Raw genomic sequence first — 22,082 nt, forward strand, 5'->3', positions numbered from 1 at the left:
AGAGTAAAGAAGAGAAAGCTGTCATTATATTAACTGTCAAATAACTTATTGAAAACCAGAATTCTGTTAGAATCTCAGAGCCAGAAAGACAAATGTTTCGTATTCTCTGTAGTGGGTTGTCCAGATGCTGTGTGTATTCTAAGGTTAATATTGCTTTCTCAAGACTGGTTGTCCCTGAGACAAAAGAGTTTGAAAGACCCACAATGTGAGGACTCCAGCAGGTTCTGACTCAGGAGAGGTGACACCCCAAATCACTCACGAGAAACGGTCTTGCTGCAAACTGCAAGAGGACTTTTAATTCAAGAGCGCTCTTGGGCCCACAGTCATACATCATGCAGGGGTAGAGAACCGTAGCACCCTGAGTAACTGGGTAAGGGGTATTTAAAGGAAGAAATCACAACTCAAGGAAGTGGGGAGGGTGTTCTTGGAAAATACCAAAAATACCTGTTAAGAGTCACAAAGAAGTGCAAAGTCACAAGAGTCACAAGGGATACCTGATAATTGTGTGGGGGTTATTTCTCAGGGCAGTTTCTAAGAGCCCCTACAAACAATAACACATTTGCATAGTGGGTTCCAGCAATGGTCAGGGTCCGTCAGGGTGACTTTCTTTGAATGGACACTCCTTGAACCCAGGAAGCAGGTGGGTGGAGGAATGTTTTATGATTAGCATACCTTAGAGCATTGAGTCACAGAGGTCACATTCTCAAGCCTGGCCCTAAAGGCCTAGAATTTTGCTTTTACATGATAGTTTTTTCAAGTTCACATGTAGAAACTATATGACCTTGCCCCTAAGTTATTTCTGATTGTTTTAGATGCTAACAGCCAATAGCTGGACAGAAGAGACATAGGTGGGGTTTAGATATCCAGCCTTAGGGTTGGAGGAGACCCATAAGGAGAAAAATAAGGTGAAGAAGGAAGAAGCCACCATGGGTCAAGTGAGTCAAGGAAACTGCAATTAGTTGGCCAATTGGCATTATGAGCAGCCCAGATGAAACATAGTAAGTGGTAAGTGATAATTTGGTGTTTTTTATAGTAAACAATAGCATAGAGGGTAGGTATCTGTCCAGTTCTTGTGCTGTTTAAGGCTTATCATAAATATAAATGGGTCAGGATGGAAATTTTGTACAATAGTTCTCTCTCACATGTCAATGCTAGCTTTGCATCTTTAGGGGTGTGTGTGTGTGTGTGTGTGTGTGTGTGTGTGTGTGTGTGTGTGTGTGTGTTTAAATTGGAGTGTTCATATAAATCAAGAGGTTAGTAAAGGTTTATGGGACATGTCTCAATTGGCAGACAGAATCACTACAGAATGATGTAGATTTGGGAGGTGAATAGTAGAGCAGGAAGAATTAAGTAAAGAGAAAGTGACCAATAGTTTTGCCCAACTAGGAATTCTGTGAGCATAATGACTGGCTTGGCAAGGCATGCCTGTTCTGGCTGGAATACAAACATGCTCGTCCTTAAAATACACCTTTAATCCCAGTAATGTAGGTAAGGTTAGTTTGTAGAAAGAAACAGCATGTTTGAAAGTGATGTTTAATTGAGGGACAAAGTGGCAAATCAGAGAAAGATTTGAGTCAGAGATAGAATACACCCAACTCTTATGAGAACGGACAGAAAAGAGAGAATATTTAAGAGCAATGCAGCGAGTAAGAAGGGAGTTGGAAGTCAGTTCAGCTCAGCTCAGTTCAGTTCAGTTCAGTTAGTATGAGTTAATGCAATGAGTGCAGTACAGTGGACTTGAGTTCCTTCGTGAGTTCAAGCAGTTCAGTGCAGTTAAGCAGAGGCAGGTGAATCCAGAGAATAAGAAGAAGCCAGAAGGTTAGAAAAATGCCAGAGTTAGTTTACAGTCAAGCAAAACAATTCAGTAACAAACTTGAAGGAAGGCAGATTGAACCAGCCAGCTTAGAAAGGAGTTTGAGCCAGAACAGCTGAGTTGACCTAGCCAGCCAGAGTTCAGAAGAAAGCAAATTCAGCAGTAAGTCTCTGAGGCTGAAAATATTCTGGGCCTAGATGAGATTGTATGGGGACCAGAAGTTTCCAGGACTAGGCCTAGGTAAACATCCCAGATGACATTTACATCTGGCAAATAAAAGTTACATTTATACAAGCCAATTGGTACAATACTGGTACAAATATTACAGGATTAACCAATCATCTACTTCGTATTCTTGTTGGACATGTTTGTTTCTCTCAGAGTACTGGCATTTCATTGTGAAGCAACACATCTATTCTTTTATCTGCAGTTTTTAATGTTTAGTATTTTGATTGAAGCTCATATTACTGTAATGACTCTAATGATATTTACAAACTTAAAAATAAAACTTGTATCATAGTGTGTCTAAAAAAAATCCAAAATAATGATGCAATTCCTTGCTTTAGGTAGAGCAGAACAGCTGCATGTTTTCATGAAATAACCTTTCTTCTTTCTTTTTCTATTCATCTCATTATAGGAACATTTCTTGTCTTCTAAATAACATAACCCTCATATCTGCATTCTAATTTGCTGTCCCTAGTGGTGAAGTACATAGCAAGAGTATAAGTGTTCTTAACACTGAAATGGCAGAGTACTGGGTTGAGAAATCTGAAATAGTTGCTAGTGAGATATAAGCTGGGGATACAACTTACTACACTAATGAAAAAGAGCTAAGTAATTTGAGATCTCTGGAATTTTTATCACTAGCCTAACTGTGTCAAGAATAGCCAGATTAAAACACATTGAATCCTCAAAAAAAATCACAAATTCTACAAAACTATGAGATGCCTTTTATATTGGTGTTTACTGTTTACACAGGATTACTTCAGTTGTTATAGTGGACTTCAACAACAAAACCATACAGTTTGTAATTTTGTATAGCTATTTTAATTGCTTAAATGTTTCAGGGAATTATTTTATTTTCTATATAGTTAAGAATACCATATCTAGAATTGTCATTGGTTTTCAAGAATAGTGTGTTTGCTCTCTAATAATAGTGTACAGTGCCATCATTAACAGCTTCCAGTTTACTATTAACACATGCCAGACTCATCAGAGCAGTGCACTGCCATCCTATACTTAAGAAAACAGATTTTCACTTAAATAACCTGATACCATACATTATTTGCTGAATTCATAATTTCTTTTTTTTAAATATTTTTATTAGGTATTTTCCTCATTTACATTTCCAATGCTATCCCAAAAGTCCCCCATACCCTTCCCCCCACTCCCCTACCCCCCCACTCCCCTACCCCCCCACTCCCCTACCCCCCCACTCCCCTACCCAACCGTTCCCACTTTTTGGCCCTGGAGTTCCCCTGTACTGGGGCATATAAAATTTGCATATTCAATGGGCCTCTCTTTCCAGTGATGGCCAACTAGGCCATCTTTTGATATGTATTTTCTTTTTATAAAAATTAAGTATTTTCTTTCCTCGGTTAACGTTGCCTTTATTATAGAAAGTACTAAGAAGTACTTTTAGTTCAAATGAAAAGTATGAAAGAAATCATTATGGCTGTATTTAATTCAAAGAATACCTTGTAAACTTGCTATATAGATACAAAATTCCTATGTCTGTCTAGTAGATTACTCATAAAGCATCTCATAGTAACCTATTGCTCTGAATGGTCACGTCACTTCTCCATTTTCTCCCTTTCCCTTCCATGCTTACAAAGCTTAAAACTGAATGTAATTTTGAGGATTCCTTGTTGCTAGTCTTTAAATAATGGGTAAGAAAGAGTTTCTGTCAGAAGATCGTAGAATATCATAGAGAAATGAATGGATTATTTATATACACACTACAAAGCTCTGAGTCTGAATGGTCAAAGAAATTTTAATTTAAGCTGAAATCCCTTGACAGGAGGTATCAAGTGCTTTTTGTTCATGAGAAAAGGGTTAATCATAACTTAAATTTCAAAACTTAGAATTAAAGCATAAGTCGATTTCCCTTAGAATACTGCATGGTATTATTTAGTCATGATATTCCATAATTATTGCTAATTATTAAAAATAACATTTACATATTTATTATAGTAATATTTAGATAGATTTAAGAAACTGTAGTATAGATGATAATTCCACTTTATCTTTATGGGATTACCTAGAAATTACTTGAGAAGTACAGCAGTAAGTCAATTGTTTTGTGAAGTCATTTACTGATTTCAATAAACTAAGATATCTGGAATGGAGACTCTTCATATTCTGTTTTATAGTTTTTAATATTTATTTTTAATTTTTAATTATGTCTATATAGAATGGTATTTGACTGTGACTACAGGGGCGCTCAGAAGTCTGAGGTAACAGATACCCTTGGAACTGCAATTACAGGGAGTTATGGATCTCTTGGGTACAGGAACCAAAAGCGTTATGCAATTTTAACCACTGCGTCATCTCTCCAGTTCCTGTTTCTCAGTTTTGTATCTATAATTTAGCACTGTACTCAAGCAAAAAGACACAATTGATAAGTATTTAGACACAGGAGTAAGAAAATAACACTTCATTAGTTTTTATTTCAATAATGAAATATCTTCATACATTATTTACTCTGAATCTCAATTATTTGATGATAGAGGAAGCAGCAGGACCACCACATACCTAAACTGTGACTTTAAAAGGGAGCTGTGACTCAAAACTTCCACTGTTTCTGGCAGCATCAGGCTTCCCTCAAGAGACGGAGAAGTCCTTTCTGAGATGTATAATTAACAAGAGTTTAGAGAAAAGCTCTAATTTTCCAAGGAAATAAATTTCCCAAATTACAGTTGTCCAGTTTTAGCTAAATTTACAAGCTCTATAGGAACATCCCTCACTTTGCTGAGTTTTGTACAAACATTTGGACTTAATTTCAAACTGTCATTTTTGCACCCCTTCCCTCCCCCGCCCCCCCCCCCCCCGAGTTGAAGGCAGTAGAGAAAGAAAAAGGAAAATGAAAAAAGAGAGAAAGAAAACCTAAGAAGTAGTTTATTCTGTTTTGGGATTTATAACTAACAATTTCTTCATTGGCCAAATGCCCAGTTCTTGCTCAAAGTGGGAGTCAGGGAAACTCAGAAGTACTGGCTTAGTGTTAACTGTTACAGCATCAAAAATTCAGAAGCTTAAATAATATAAGACTATTAAAGTTAGGTTAAGAAAGGCAAAATAAAATAGAAGAGTTAGAAGATCATAAGGAAAGGTATATTGTCTTGAACATTTTTTGTTGTTGTTGTTCTTCAAAGAAGCAAGATGACCCTGCTGGAACAAAGCAGCACTACAGATTGAAGAAGACACATGGTCACAAATGGCAACAGACTGCCCAGTGAGAGTAGTCTTTGAGAAGTTCTGAATCTTTTTACATGAATACCATGTGTAGATGTTCCTAAGAGCGTGGGTGGACATGTATGCACATGTGTGCATCTAAGTGGAAAGGCTAGAGGTCAAGCACATGGGTCTTTGAGATGCGTTCTCTGCTTATCCTGGTGCTCCTCAATTAGAGTGGATGGCCAGCTAGTCCTGGGGATCTGTGTGGCTCCACCTCCAGTGGTCTAGGATTACAAGTTGTTTCTCCTCACCAGGCTTGTTTTATGTAGATTCTGAGCATCTGAACTCAGGCCCCCTGGATTGCAAGGTATTACTGTTATGTCTGTGCTATCTCCCTCAGTCACTCACTTTTCTAAAATACAATTTAAAGATTCACCTGTAAATAAACTTAGAGATTGCTAATAAACAGTAGGTCACCCAAAAATCTGAATACCACTTTCCAACAGCTTGATAATGTGTTCTTTCTTCTGAAATGAGTATAAAATATGACTATAAATAATCTCTTTGACTAACACTGTCTAAATTTAAATTTTCAAAACAGTATTGTCCTCTAAAAGGACATTTTATAGAATCTATTTATTCCATTCCACAAAGAATTTGGAAAAACTTATTGTATTTTCTTGCAAATATGTGAATTGAGCAGAAAAAGAAAATCAATGTTAGAACTATTAAAAACACAGACTATTTGTAGGCTAAAAATGGTACAGCCTAACTCCATCACTTACATTATTCATAAGTCTTGGTTCCAAAGGAGTTCCATTTTTCCTTAAATAAAATCCAAATTTAAAGTCTAGAAGTCCTTGATGAGTCAATAAAATATATCAAAAAGCTACTTCTAAAAGGCTTCTAAATTGCCCCCAAAATTGGCCTTCCCCTGGATTGAGCCTATAAACTCCCTTTGAAAATCCTGTAATAGGAAACTATTACCTAGTTAAAAGCTGAAAAAAGTCATGTGTGTGTGTGTGTGTTTGTGTGTGTGTGTGCATGAGGGAAACTTAAAAATTAATATACAAATCAATGAGTTTCATGATGTATTTTTATAATTTATTTTGGTTGATACTATTGCCTTGCTTACCTCCAATAACCTCTTTCTTCTCCAAAGCAGTTGATTGCTTTCTTCTACACAATAACATCCCTTTTGCTTTCAAGTCCCGTGTATACTATTTTACTGGCATTTTAAAACTATACTTCCTAATACTGAGTCAAGGCAAATGAGAGAGGATGGTGAGGTTTTTTTTAATTCTAAATTCATGAGACAAAAAGTATATAAGAAATAGTTGTAACCTACAAATTTCTAAATATGTATTTTGAAATTTTTATAGCTTTTTTTTTATATCAAAGTCAATGAATACATGGCTAGTTCTTGAATGTGTCTAGTGATTAAAAAGAAGCAGAGCCATACTATAAACAGAAGTCTTACCCAGGCCTTGGGACGGAATCTCTCTTATGATGTTGATCCACCTATGTAAATTTTATTCTGCTCTTTATAAGTACAAATGCAATGGTTCTCAACCTTCCTAATGTTGTGGCCCTTTAGTATAGATCCTCGTGTTCTAATAACCACAACCATATAATTATTTTTGCTGATACCTCATAAAAAACTTTACTAACCTCTGATAAGAATCAACTATCAATATTTTATGTAATATATTTGATCAAGAGAGGTAAAGATGTGGGTTCCATCAAAACATAGACAGTGTGTCATTGCACACAGTGTGTCATTGTTCCAAATGACAGTGCGTTCTCAAATACTCAATACGATAAACAAAATCAGAGAAATACGGTAGCCTGTGGCTAATTTGATCTCAAATATTCATATTTCAGATGATTGAAGATGATGTATTATGCTTATAATCTAACCGTAATTTATAAGTATTCCTTGTAACCACAAACATGTATTTATAGGCCTCTTAGACTAATTTTTTGAAGTTTCTCTACTTTTCTTTTACTTTGTGTTAGGAAACCAGAAATCAAAGACTAGGCTCTTGAGACTGATATTTTCCCAATTGTTTATCATGTTACCTATTAACAAATATTGATTCCAAATCTACTCTGTACAAGATCCCATAGCAGAAGGCAAGGAAGGTTTTATAACACTAAGAACTGCAACATCATTGCTGCAGTAGAACACAAGAACACATTCTCTGAGTTTCTTTTCTGGCAATGTAGGCATCTGATGTGCTATGAAACTTTATGTTTTACATAGGATCAATACTTAACTAAAAGGCATCAAAGGTATTAAAAATGGAAAAGCTGTCAAAATATTTAGCATTAACCACTGTATTACCATTTCCTAAAGATGAATACAAATTCTACACTGATTAACCATAAATTTTAGTCTTAAATTCATGCACATCTTTATCAATCTGAATAAACCAAGTTAAGGCATTTAAAAATGAACAAGCATAAATAATTCAGGCTTGGGACTTAATAATATGAGTTTGTTACTAAAAACAAATCACCGCTACAAAAGAATATTTTCAGAATTTTTTGTGACATGGAGATTTATTCGGCATAATCACATTTCTCCACCCAGATTGCGACATCTATGGCGTAACCACTATACTTAATCCTCAGAAACACTGCAGAATTGGGAAGAGAAAGATTGTAAGGGCCAGAGGACAAAGAAGACTACTGCTAGAGAGCATCTTCCAAACATGATAGGGTTCATATACCCACAAAATATCAACAATATGGCTGCCTAGGCAGCATCAAAATTTATTTTAGTTTTAGATAATAAAGAACTTACTCTTGATTAGTTAGGGAAGCAGAAACCGGCCTGAGTAGGGCCACAGGCCTCATCCGGCCGGATCAGCAAGTGGGTAGCTAGAGCGCAGGGTCGGCTGACACCCGCCAGCTACCCACGACCCCCGCCACAGGATGTTGAGACTGCTGGTGAGTGGCACACAGCTTCTGCTCCAGTCCAATCACACAGGACCTGAGACTGCTCTGGTTGGGGAGAGAGAAATCGGCCTACATAGGGCCACAAGCCTCTTCCAGTCAGAAAAGCACCAGGGTAGCTAGGGTGCAGGGTCGGCTGACACTCGCCAGCTACCCACAACAACCGCCACAGGATCTTAAGACTTCTGGTGAGTGGAACACAGCTTCTGCTCCAATCCAATTGCTCGCGGGACCTGAGACTGCATTAGTTAGGGAAGCAGAAACCGGCCTAAGTAGGGCCACAGGCCTCATCTAGCCGGATCAGCACCGGGGTAGCTAGAGCGCAGGATCGGCTGACACCCGCCAGCTACCCACGACCCCCACCACAGGATTTTGAGACTGCTGGTGAGTGGAACACAGCTTCTGCTCCAATCTTTAAACAGTGACAACGACAACAACTAACCCCAGAGATTACCAGATGGCGAAAGGTAAACGTAATAATCTTACTAACAGAAACCAAGACCACTCACCATCATCAGAACCCAGCACTCCCACTTCGCCCAGTCCAGGGCTCCCCAACACACCGGAAAAGCTAGACACGGATCTAAAAGCATATTTCATGATGATGGTAGAGGACTTCAAGAAGGACTTTAATAACACACTTAAAGAAATACAAAGGAACACTGGTAAACAGGTAGAAGACAGTAAAGAGGAAGCACAAAAATCCCTTAAAGAATTGCAGGAGAACACTGCTAAAGAGTTACAAATCCTTAAAGAAAAACAGAATAACATAATCAAACAGGTAGAAGTCCTTAATGAAAAACAGGAAAACACATCCAAACAGATGATGGAAATGAACAAAACCATACTAGACCTAAAAAGGGAAGTAGACACAATAAAGAAAACCCAAAATGAGGCAACACTGGAGATAGAAACCCTAGGAAAGAAATCTGGAACCATAGATACGAGCATCAGCAACAGAATACAAGAGATGGAAGAGAGAATCTCAGGTGCAGAAGATTCCATAGAGAACATCAGCACAACAATCAAGGAAAATGTAAAATGCAAAAAGATCCTAACTCAAAACATCCAAGAAATACAGGACACAATGAGAAGACCAAACCTACGGATAATAGGAGTGGATGAGAATGAAGATTTTCAACTCAAAGGACCAGCAAACATCTTCAACAAAATTATAGAAGAAAACTTCCCAAATCTAAAGAAAGAGATGCCCATGAACATACAAGAAGCCTACAGAACTCCAAATAGACTGGACCAGAAAAGAAATTCCTCCCGACACATAATAATCAGAACAACAAATGCTCTAAATAAAGATAGAATACTAAAAGCAGTAAGAGAAAAAGGCCAAGTAACATATAAAGGCAAGCCTATCAGAATTACACCAGATTTTTCACCAGAGACTATGAAAGCCAGAAGATCCTGGACGGATGTTATACAGACAGTAAAAGAACACAAATTCCAGCCCAGGCTACTATACCCAGCCAAACTCTCAATTAACATAGATGGAGAAACCAAAGTATTCCACGACAAAACCAATTTCACACATTATCTCTCCATGAATCCAGCCCTTCAAAGGATAATAACAGAAAAAAGCCAATACAAGGACAGTAACCACGCCCTAGAAAAAACAAGAAGGTAATCCCTCAACAAACCTAAAAGAAGACAGCCACAAGAACAGAATGCCAACATTAATAACAAAAATAACAGGAAACAACAATTACTTTTCCTTAATATCTCTTAATATCAATGGACTCAACTCCCCGATAAAAAGACATAGACTAACAAACTGGCTACACCAACAAGACCCAACATTTTGCTGCTTACAGGAAACTCATCTCAGAGAAAAAGATAGACACTACCTCAGAATGAAAGGCTGGAAAACAATTTTCCAAGCAAATGATATGAAGAAACAAGCTGGAGTAGCCATTCTAATATCTGATAAGATTGACTTCCAACCCAAAGTCATTAAAAAAGACAGGGAGGGACACTTCATACTCATCAAAGGTAAAATCCTCCAAGAGGAACTATCAATCCTGAATATCTATGCTCCAAATACAAAGGCAGTCACATTCACTAAAGAAACTTTAATAAATCTCAAAGCACACATTGCACCTCATACAATATTAGTGGGAGACTTCAACACTCCACTTTCACCAATGGACAGATCATGGAAACAGAAACTAAACAGGGACACAGAGAAACTAAGAGAAATTATGAATCAAATGGATCTGGCAGATATCTACAGAACATTCTATCCTAAAACAAAAGGATATACCTTCTTCTCAGCACCTCATGGTACCTTCTCCAAAATTGACCACATAATTGGTCACAAAACAGGCCTCAACAGATACAAAAATATTGAAATTGTCCCATGCATCCTATCAGATCACCATGGACTAAGGCTGATCTTCAATAACAAAATAAATAATAGAAAGCCAACATTCACGTGGAAACTGAACAACACTCTTCTCAATGATACCTTGGTCAAGGAAGGAGTAAAGAAAGAAATTAAAGACTTTTTAGAGTTCAATGAAAATGAAGCCACAACATACCCAAACTTATGGGACACAATGAAAGCATTTCTAAGAGGAAAACTCATAGCTCTGAGTGCCTCCAAAAGGAAACTAGAGAGAGCACACATTAGCAGCTTGACAACATACCTAAAAGCACTAGAACAAAAGGAAGCAAATTCACCCAAGAGGAGTAGATGGCAGGAAATAATCAAACTCAGGGGCGAAATCAACCAAGTGGAAACAAGAAAAACTATTCAAAGAATCAACCAATCAAGGAGCTGGTTCTTTGAGAAAATCAACAAGATAGATAAATCCTTAGCTAGACTCACTAGAGGGCACAGGGAAAGCATCCTAATTAACAAAATCAGAAATGAAAAAGGAGACATAACAACAGATCCTGAAGACATCCAAAACACCATCAGATCCTTCTACCAAAGGCTATACTCAACAAAACTGGAGAACCTCGATGAAATGGAGAAGTTCCTAGTCAGATACCAGGTACCAAAGTTGAATCAAGATCAGGTTAATGATCTAAACAGCCCTATATCCCCCAAAGAAATAGGAGCAGTCATTAATAGTCTCCCAACTAAAAAAAGCCCAGGACCAGATGGGTTTACTGCAGAGTTCTATCAGACCTTCAAAGAAGATCTAATCCCAGTTCTTCACAAACTATTCCACAAAATAGAAACAGAAGGTACACTACCCAACTCATTCTATGAAGCCACAATTACTCTGATACCTAAACCACAAAAAGCCCCAACAAAGATAGAAAACTTCAGACCAATATCCCTTATGAACATTGATGCAAAAATCCTCAATAAAGTTCTTGCTAACTGAATCCAAGAACACATCAAAACAATCATCCATCCTGACCAAGTAGGTTTCATCCCAGGGATGCAGGGATGGTTCAATATACAGAAATCCATCAACGTAATCCAGTATATAAACAAACTCAAAGACAAAAACCACATGGTCATCTCGTTAGATATGGAAAAAGCATTTGACAAGATCCAACACCCATTCATGATAAAAGTCTTGGAAAGATCAGGAATTCAAGGCCCATACCTAAACATGATAAAAGCAATCTACAGCAAACCAGTAGCCAACATCAAAGTAAATGGTGAGAAGCTTGAAGCAATCCCTCTAAAATCAGGGACTAGACAAGTCTGTCCACTTTCTCCATACCTATTCAACATTGTACTCGAAGTCCTAGCCAGAGCAATTCGACAACAAAAGGAGATCAAAGTGATACAAATTGGAAAAGATGAAGTCAAAATATCACTTTTTGCAGATGATATGATAGTATATATAAGTGACCCTAAAAATTCCACCAGAGAACTCCTAAGCCTGATAAACAGCTTCGGTGAAGTAGCTGGATATAATATTAACTCAAACAAATCAATGGCCTTTCTCTACACAAAGAATAAACAGGCTGAGGAAGAAATTAGGGAAACAACACCCTTCTCAATAGTCACAAATAATATAAAATATCTTGGCGTGTCTCTAACTGAGGAAGTGAAAGATCTGTATAATAAAAACTTCAAGTCTCTGAAGAAAGAAATTATAGAAGATCTCAGAAGATGGAAAGATCTCCCATGCTCATGGATTGGCAGGATCAACATTGTAAAAATGGCTATCTTGCCAAAAGCAATCTACAGATTCAATGCAATCCCCATCAAAATTCCAACTCAATTCTTCAACGAATTAGAAAGTGCAATCTGCAAATTCATCTGGAATAACAAAAAACCTAGGATAGCAAAAACTGTTCTCAAGGATAAAAGAACCTCTGGTGGAATCACCATGCCGGACCTAAAGCTCTACTACAAAGCAATTGTGATAAAAACTTCATGGTACTGGTATAGTGACAGACAAATAGACCAATGGAATAGAATTGAAGACCCAGAAATGAACCCACACACCTAAGGTCACTTGATCTTCGACAAGGGAGCTAAAAACATCCAGTGGAAGAAAGACAGCATTTTCAACAAATGGTGCTGGCACACCTGGTTGTTAACATGTAGAAGAATGGGAATAGATCCATTCCTATCTCCTTGTAGCAAGGTCAAGTCCAAGTGGATCAAGGAACTTCACATAAAACCAGAGACACTGAAACTTATAGAGGAGAAAGTGGGGTAAAGCCTTGAAGATATGGGCACACGGGAAAAATTCCTGAATAGAACAGTAATGGCTTGTGCTGTAAGATCGAGAATTGACAAGTGGGACCTCATGAAACTACAAAGCTTCTGCAAGGCTAAAGACACCATCAATAAGACAAAAAAACCACCAACAGATTGGGAAAGGATCTTCACCTATCCTAAATCAGATAAGGGACTAATATCCAATATATATAAAGAACTCAAGAAGGTGGTCTCCAGAAAGTCAAATAACCCCATTAAAAAATGGGGCTCAGAACTGAACAAAGAATTCTCACCTGAGGAATACCGAATGGCAGAGAAGCACCTGAAAAAATGTTCAACATCCTTAATCATCAGGGAAATGCAAATCAAAACAACCCTGAGATTCCACCTCACACCAGTCAGAATGGCTAAGATCAAAAATTCAGGTGACAGCAGATGCCTGCAAGGATGTGGAGAAAGAGGAACACTCCTCCATTGTTGGTGGGATTGCAAGCTTGTACAACCACTCTGGAAATCAGTCTGGCGGTTCCTCAGAAATTGGACATAGTACTACCGGAGGATCCAGCAATACCTCTCCTGGGCATATATCCAGAAGATGTCCCAACCGGTAAATAGGACACATGCTCCACTATGTTCATAGCAGCCCTATTTATAATAGCCAGAAGCTGGAAAGAACCCAGATGTCCCTCAACAGAGGAATGGATACAGAAATTATGGTACATTTACACAATGGAGTACTACTCAGCTAATAAAAAGAATGAATTTATGAAATTCCTAGCCAAATGGATGGACCTGGAGGGCATCATCTTGAGTGAAGTAACACAATCACAAAAGAACTCACACAATATGTATTCACTGATAAGTGGATATTAGCCCAAAACTTAGGATACCCAAGATATAAGATACAATTTGCTAAACGCATGAAACTCAAGAAGAATGAACACCAAAGTATGGACACTGTGCACCTTCTTAGAATTGGGAACAAAACACCCATGGAAGGAGTTACAGAGACAAAGTTCGTAGCTGTGATGAAAGGATGGACCATTTAGAGACTGCGGTATCCAGGGATCCATCCCATAATCAGCTTCTAAACGCTGACACCATTGCATACACTAGCAAGATTTTGCTGAAAGGACCCAAATATAGCTGTCTCTTGTGAGACGATGCCGGGGCCTAGCAAATACAGGAGTGGATGTTCACAGTCAGCTATTGGATGTATCACAGGGCTCCCAGTGGAGAAGCTAGAGAAAGTACCCAAGGAGCTAAAGGGATCTGCAACCCTATTGTTGGAACAACATGATGTACTAACCAGAACCCCGGAGCTCTTGTCTCTAGCTGCATATGTATCGAAAGATGGCCTAGTAGGCCATCAATGGAAAGAGAGGCCCATTGGACTTGCAAACTTTATATGCCCCAATATAGGGGAATGCCAGGGCCAAAAGAATGGGAATGGGTGGGTAGGGAATTGGGGGGCGCTATGGGGGACTTTTGGGATAGCATTGGAAATGTAATTGAGGAAAATATGTAATAAAAAATATTAAAAATTAAAAAAAAAAAGAACTTACTCTTGAGACCAAGAACTGATTGATGTTGTTGATCCCCAGGTGGAAGAGAGGATTGTCATGGTCTATTAGCACAGATAGACTAGACTCTGATGACTTATAATTGGAAAACATTTTTGGTGTTGTCCTGGGATGAGATCCAACCATACTAGTGAGTATTACACTAGTGAATATTACCTGATAACAAGATTTCTCTTCTCCCTTTGAGGGATATCTGTGATATCTGAATATGCTTTTGATTTTCACCGTGGGTATACTATGTATCATGTGTCCAATAAACATTTGTTGAATGAGTAAGAAGTATGTCATTTAATATATGTGGTGGACTAACATCCTGTTTGCCTTCAATTTCATCATCAAACTTTGATTTTTTTTCTTCGTATTATTGTTTTGTTTTGTTTTTTCTAATACCATGGCTAAGTTCTCTGTTCTCTTGTACAAAATTAAAAACTTTGAAATTCAGGCCCATGTAGTAGCTTAAGTCCTTCCATTTGGTGAAACTGTGAGGTGCTAGCCTTACCTAGCTGGATTACCAAATCCAGACAGAGGCTGTGGGCTGAGATCTGGGAAAGGAGCCACACAAGGCATGCCAGTGAAAGTCCCCAGCTGGAAGCACTCAAGATCCTTCATCCCTGTGTTGCATGCTGTTCACATTGAGAAGCCTCAGGCTCAGACTGCTGCAGGGCAATGGCAAGGCTGAGAGGTTCTGGGTTACCCAGGAATTTCTTAGCGATGGTGCTTCTAGACCTTTCTTATCTTAGTGTTGTGCTCTGGGTCCCACTTGCCAATCAGCTTAGGAAAGAATTCTTCCAAGAGCCGCCCAGGCCTTTCGTGTTTGCTCTGTCTAGGCAGAGAGGCAGTGATGCAACCTGGGTTTCTCAGAGGAAAAATGTGAGTCGGGAGGCCACTGTCTTGCAGCTGTGGGAGGAGGAGAGCTGTTCATCCTCAGGGAAGTAGGTGGTACTGTCCAGCACAGCCTGAACCACTTGAATACGCAGTGGCACACGTGATGCTGCAGGAGTGGGAGGAAGGGCCTCACAGCATCCAGCAGGTGCTTCTCCAGGAGGCCAGACCGCCAGAAGCCATGTTGAGGGTTATCCATCACAGCTCGGGAGATTACTGGCTCCACTTCCTGTAGGCTGATTTCTTCCCTGTCCCCAAGGCTGCGCCAGGCCTCCAGGGCCACCTGGTTGATCTGCTCACCACCAGAATTGCTGATAAATATGAAGATGGTTTTGCGATAGTTGGTCCCATACACAACCCAAGAAGGGCCCAAGAAGAGCAGCGCAGCAAAGCCACTTCCCAGGCCCCAGCAGCAGCCAAGGCCAGCCTGAGCAGCCGGAGGATCAAGCCCCAGGGCTGGCAGCTATGCCTTGCCACCACCATCCGGTTGAGGCCCAATTTCGGTCAGAGGCCGCCCACCGCCCTTCATATTATTTTTAACATTTCTTTCTTTTCTCAGACTCTGAAAATGTTTGCATTATTTCCCTGATTTTCTGCTCATGTCTGTGTTTTCAACCTTTACACCTATTTGATCTTCCTGTTGCCATGTAATTCCTTTTCGTTTTCTATATTTTTTATACATTATTTTATTTATTTACATTACAAATGTCATGCCCCTTCCCTGTTTCCCCTCTTCAAACTCCCTATCCCATCCTCCCTCCACCCTGCTTCCAGGAGGGAGCTCCCCCACCAACCCACCCACCCACTTTTCTAACTTTCTGAAGATGCTCTAATAATTTTCTTACAACTAGGAGTTTACTATTCCCCGAAATGAAACTTGAATACTATCAGAACACTAAAATCCAGTTTAATGCTTTATCATACTTTTAATAATTAGAGTTTCACAGTTTGTTCAAACTATGATGTTTTACAAAGCAGTTGCTTTCAGTAGTAGTTGAGAAAGTCATCGCCAATACACATTTTCTAGTAACTAACTCTGTTTGGATCTTTGAATACACTTCTCATACTGTATCAGGGGCATCAGGTACCAGATCCTTTCTGTGTCTATTACCTTAGGGATTAGGGGAAGGATATTGTTTCATATTTGCTGGTTGTCAAGATAAATTTTTCTTCAATGGCTTGACAAAAAAAAAATAATAAAAACAGGAGGAAACTACATTTTTAAGACCCTGAACCCATTATTCACATTCACCGCAAAGCTCTGTTACAGAAAATATCTGGAGGATAAAAACAAATTGCTGGTCACACCAGTGAGTGGAAACTGTTGCTCTGGAAAGAAAAGAGTGGAAAAATGAGATGTTTGTGTCACACATTTTGGCTTCCCTCTGTCTCTTAGAAGCTAGACAGCCTATTTTCTCTTGCATCTGTGTTACTGTCTTTTCTCCATCATGGCCTTGGAATGAACTACTCCAGCAAGGCAGCTTGAAACAAAAACATACATATACATTGGCAGGAGTCTTCAGGCTCTTTTTTAGAATCCTTGCTTTTAAGTCAGCTTGGCTCCTGGCCAAAGTTAAAAGAAAAAGATCAACAGTTAAACAGCTGGTACCAATTATCCTGACTGCAGTGGGTGTACACGCTCAAGTGTCAGAGTAGCAAGCCGAGCCTATGACATAATGGGCTAGTTATTTCAGAACTGGACTGTGGTGCTTCGCTCCGCTTGCCAGTTGGCGTCTCTAAGAAATCTTCAGAGTTATTGCACCCAACCTCTTGTAATCAACAGCCACTACTATATTAGTGTGTTTGTGATCCACAGGAATCATCATGAAGCTGTGCATATACTCCACTGGAATTTGTTAGTGGTTAAAAAAAAAATGCCTTAGAAAAAATTAGAGAGATAAGTGGTTTCTATAAATACTTGTTTGATAAGCAGTTTGCTTGGACAGGAGCACAGAGCTATGTGGCTTGAAATTTGAAATGCACTGTGTTAATTAACAAAACAAAAGATGTATTATTTGAAATGTTTCAACATGGCAATTTACTTACAATGTATTTTCTCTCAAGTTCATTTATAGAAACAATGAGAAAACTAAAGAGATGCTCAATCCACTTAAAAATATACTAAATTTTTGTAATGTATTTTTATATTTAAACTTGATTTTATAATCTATCCTTATTTTTTTTTTTAAGGAGCTACGTGAAGTTACTTTTCTGTAGAACCAGGAGGAAAATCTTGGCCCTATTGAACAGAAAGAATTTGGAAGAGACAAAAACTCTAGTTGATAAGCTTTCTCCGCGAGAACTACATGTTCTAAATTTGGCAAGGTTTACTGGTTTTAATATGTTCCACTCTGAAATAGAAACTCTCTTAAGTTTACTTTAGGAAAAAAAATAAATAAATCCATTGCTCTCAATCAGGATGAGCATCTCACAAATCACAAAGAGGATTTTGTAACTAGGCAACCAGGGTCAGGGAGACAGTAAGCAGGGCCTGCTGAACACACACAGCAGGCAGAGAGTGAGTCTGAGCTGGGAGGCACAAAGTGAACATAGGATTTTGAAGCACTCCTTTTAAAAACACATCATTCCGTAATACCTTGCAGGTGTGTACCATGAAAAACAGCTGCTCTACACTCATGCTTTGAAGAAAAAATAATTTATTCAGAATATTTTCCAGAATAAATGTGTCCTGATTAGCCAAAGAAAACTGGAAAACAAAACCCTCGGGTCTTTTTGTTACTCATGCCATCTCAGTTGAGTGTTAAGTGAACATTTGCCTCTGCTAGACAAAGATATAATCTATGCTTGCAAAGAAAAGGGGCAATTGGCTAACTCCTATACCAAAGCCAATTAAAATAGTTGAAAGATTTTCATTTGATCTTTTCAAGTAACTGAGACCAATATTTCTCAGTTTTTACATGTTCACAGAGCACAGCACAGAGTTGTCACCTCTATATGAATTCTACAAATCAGCAGACATGACAAAAATCAAACGCTGTTACTGATTTTGAGTTTGCCTTTAAGATCTAACATCTTTAAGCTCAAAAAGGGACATTGGCTTATAGCCCTAAAAGATGATTTCAGAGAACCTTGGTGATTATTCCGCTCATTTGCGTTACCAGGTGAATGTCTCAGAAACAAAAGAGTTCTGTGAACAGCTCTAAAATGTCTATGTCCCTTTAACTACAGGGGGCCAGCATGGAGAGGGTGAGAGGCTTTGGAGCTCTAAAGGTGATATCTTCAACAAACTTCTTCACTCAAGGCTCAAAGCACTGTGGGGTCAAGAGGAGGCAAAAGATTGTTAAGAACCAGAGGTGATGGATGATCTTAGGGAAACAATATCTTCCGGAGTGCAGCATGCATAGGGATTGTACACGCTCAAGTCAAAGAAGGCCCCTGCACTGAGATGAGGAAGTAGACGTAAGCCTCCATCCTTAACAAAGAAGCAGTTTTCAATTCATACCTGCTTAAAGGGAAAATGTAGGTTTCTGCAATGGAGCATCACGGGGTATGTTAAGCAGTATCCAGAGTGGGCTTCATGCCCAGGATTAGTTGCCCAACATATGCATGGACTCCCTGCTGTGTTTGGTTTTGTTTTCATGTGAGTAAGTGTGCTTTTTCTTTTATTTTGCCATATATTATCTTACTGGTCTTTTGCTTGTTTGTTTTGATTCTGTTTTTGACGTGTTGTTTGCTTCTCATTTTTGTTTTTGTTTTTGTTTTTTTTTTTTTGTGTGTGTGTGTGTATTCGTTTTCGGTTGTTTTTTTTTGTTTTTTGGTTTTTTTTTTTTTGTTTTTTGAAAATGAAATACACAGAGAGATGGAGAAAGAAAGGGAGACAGGCACAAACACACAGTGATGGCAGGGGCAGATGAACATTGAGAGAACATAAGTTGGGTGGGTAGGGAGGATCTTGGAGGAGGTAGGAGAAACAGTTTCAAAGTATATAGTATAACGATATTGCTTCTAAAAAATGAGAAGATTGGGAAATACAAAGTAGTGGTGAATAGTAATATCTGTTGGTAGGTGAAAAATATATTTTATAAAAAATTAAAAACATGTATATCATTTTTAATCCATTGTTTTATCATTGTGTGTAAGTGTATTTTTGCACATGTATATGTACCAGATTTTGTGTGTTTGCATTTGTGTGTGTTTGTGTGTATGAGTGTATGTGTGTGTGTTTTAACTTGTGGATGCTCATGCCATGCCATGTGCTCAGAGTTTGATGAAAACATGCAGATTTGATTCTTTCCTTCCTTTACAGGGTCCCAGGCATGCATGAACTCAAGTCCTCAAACTTTCATGGTGAACAGTTGAACTTTCTGAGCTATCTTACCAACTGCTGGCATTTTGCCACTGTGCTAATAATTTGGTGAAAAAATTTAATATGTTTGATCCACACTCCTGCCCTACACTAACTTTCCAACCACTTCCCCTTGACGTTGTAGTTCTGTCTGAAACCAGATCATGGTTGCTTGAAGTGTGGAAAAAAATTGCAACAAACAATTTCAGATTTAGTTTAGTGGCATTTGCATTTAAATGCTTTCCATTTAAGCACATGGCAATGGAAGTCTTGATGCTGTTTTAGGGGTACACATCATGTTTAGCAAATATGTTGCTCATTAGTGAACAGTGAAGAACACAGGCAGGGTGCATAAGAAGATCATCTTCAAGATTGCTTCCTAGTGTTTAAAAAAAAAACAGGAAAAGAAGAACACAAGTTTGGCTGTTGTTTATCTTTTCTAGCTTGTCTGCTCCACTGCTATTTTTGACCGTTACACTCATAGCTAAAGCCCAGTGGGAACATAATTCAGTGGGAATATCTTATGTGTTTGAAGAAAAAGCTGTATCTCATAGAAAAGCTGTGTTTGCTGAACCCAAGGGCTCTTCTCTTAGCATAGACACCTGACCCCAAACTACAGGCAAGAAGCACATCTCCCACATGATACTGAGACAATGTATTTGTATGCCTATAAGCCTGTAGGTGAAACTGCAGGATGTTTGGTTCAGCAGTATTCTCTGAACTTGCAACCTTTCCTTCTTAGCTGATCATCAGAAAAGAATATGATGTTATATGTGTACAAACTCTAGATAAATTTGAGAATCTTTGCTTCCGTGAAAGAATAGAAAGGAAGGAAGATTCAATAATCCCTCCTTTAGCCTGAAGATTTCAGAAGGGTCTGATGTTGCGCACTGTGTTATTAAGCAGTTTTGTGTTAATGTATAGTGTACGCAGGATGGGAAAACTATATAGATGGATAAAAGTTAGATGCAGGTTTTCTGTAGATTTTGTGTTGTATGAACATCATTTAAAAACCTATATTGGCATATCTCAAAGTCTATAGCAGTCTTATATGAATTCAACATAGTAGATAAATATAAATTATCTACTTAATGTTTTATCAGTTCCAGGTTCAACTGAAATAGTACAGTAGAATTTCAAATTAAGCAATTGAAATCTTAGCTCTATCAAGATCATTGCTATATCTAGTATTTAGCAGAATCGCTATGTAAGCCCACATATCCTTGAATAATAAAATCAAGTATAAAATCTTTGGTTAGATATTTGTCCTCACCAAAAAATATTATTGGGGAATATTTTTGTATGGCCTTGATGCAACATAAATTTTAGGACTTAATATATGTGTGAATATATTTTGCAAACATGTCTATAACATCTACTAGGTCTTTTAATCACACCATAATATAAATGTGTTTCAAGACAATTGAGCCATAAAGTTTTCTGGATCCCCAACTTTCACAGTATGTGACATCTGTGAGCCAGATGGGAAAAGCCAAACTGTCCCTTCATTTCCTGTGTTCCATAGGAAAGGGCGCTTACTAGTTTGACCTCAGCACAAGTATGGTTGATTGTCTGCAGGTTGCCATTTCTCATGTTTAGCACTGAGACATAGAAACTACTAATGAGCAGCTTCTACTATTATCTTAGTATGTCCTTGAAACATTGATATTACTCCTCTGCCAAAGCCTGTTGAAATGTTTATTCTCTCACGCAATCTAGTCATCAGGCTATCTATATCCCTTGCAAACCTTGTTTTCTTACTGCTGCAAACTGGCCAAGAAGACAGGAGGATAAAGAAAACACTAGATATGTTTTGACGTTACATCCTGGAACTTTCATTTAATAGCTCAGTGTAAAACTTTAGAAATTACTTTTTGAAAATCCAAAGTCAGATATCTTATTAAAAATGGAGAAGTTCACATTTGTGTTATGTTAACCTTGGAAAACCACTTCTTGCATATATAATGTGAATGAAACATTCAGTGTTTCATTTGCTCTTTTACTTGTTTGGGGCATAAGGAATAAAAATGATCAACAGACAGAGGGGTAGAGCTACTCCACATTGCAAAAGAAATCCTGGAAGAAAAAAATTTGCATTTGAAACACAAATACATTAAGAAACACTTTTTTTTTCCAATTTTTATTTTTTTATTTTTTTCCCTTTTTTTTTATTATATATTTTCCTCAATTACATTTCCAATACTATCCCAAAAGTCCCCCATAGCGCCCCCCACTTCCCTACCCACCCATTCCCATTCTTTTGGCCCTGGCATTCCCCTATATTGGGGCATATAAAGTTTGCAAGTCCAATGGGCCTCTCTTTCCATTGATGGCCGACTAGGCCATCTTTCGATACATATGCAGCTAGAGACAAGAGCTCCAGGGTTCTGGTTAGTACATTATGTTGTTCCAACAATAGGGTTGCAGATCCCTTTAGCTCCTTGGGTACTTTCTCTAGCTTCTCCATTGGGAGCCCTGTGATACATCCAATAG

General features: G+C 38.3%; 1 pseudogene; it reads right to left on the reverse strand.

The window, feature by feature from the left end:
- Positions 1–15,258: 15,258 nt before the first annotated feature.
- LOC110291807 (torsin-2A pseudogene) lies at positions 15,259–21,182 on the reverse strand (annotated as a pseudogene).
- Positions 21,183–22,082: the final 900 nt, after the last annotated feature.

Source organism: Mus caroli, unplaced genomic scaffold (assembly GCF_978045245.1).
Source record: "Mus caroli unplaced genomic scaffold, Mus_caroli_1 scaffold_3, whole genome shotgun sequence".
NCBI classification, from domain to species: Eukaryota; Metazoa; Chordata; class Mammalia; order Rodentia; family Muridae; genus Mus; species Mus caroli.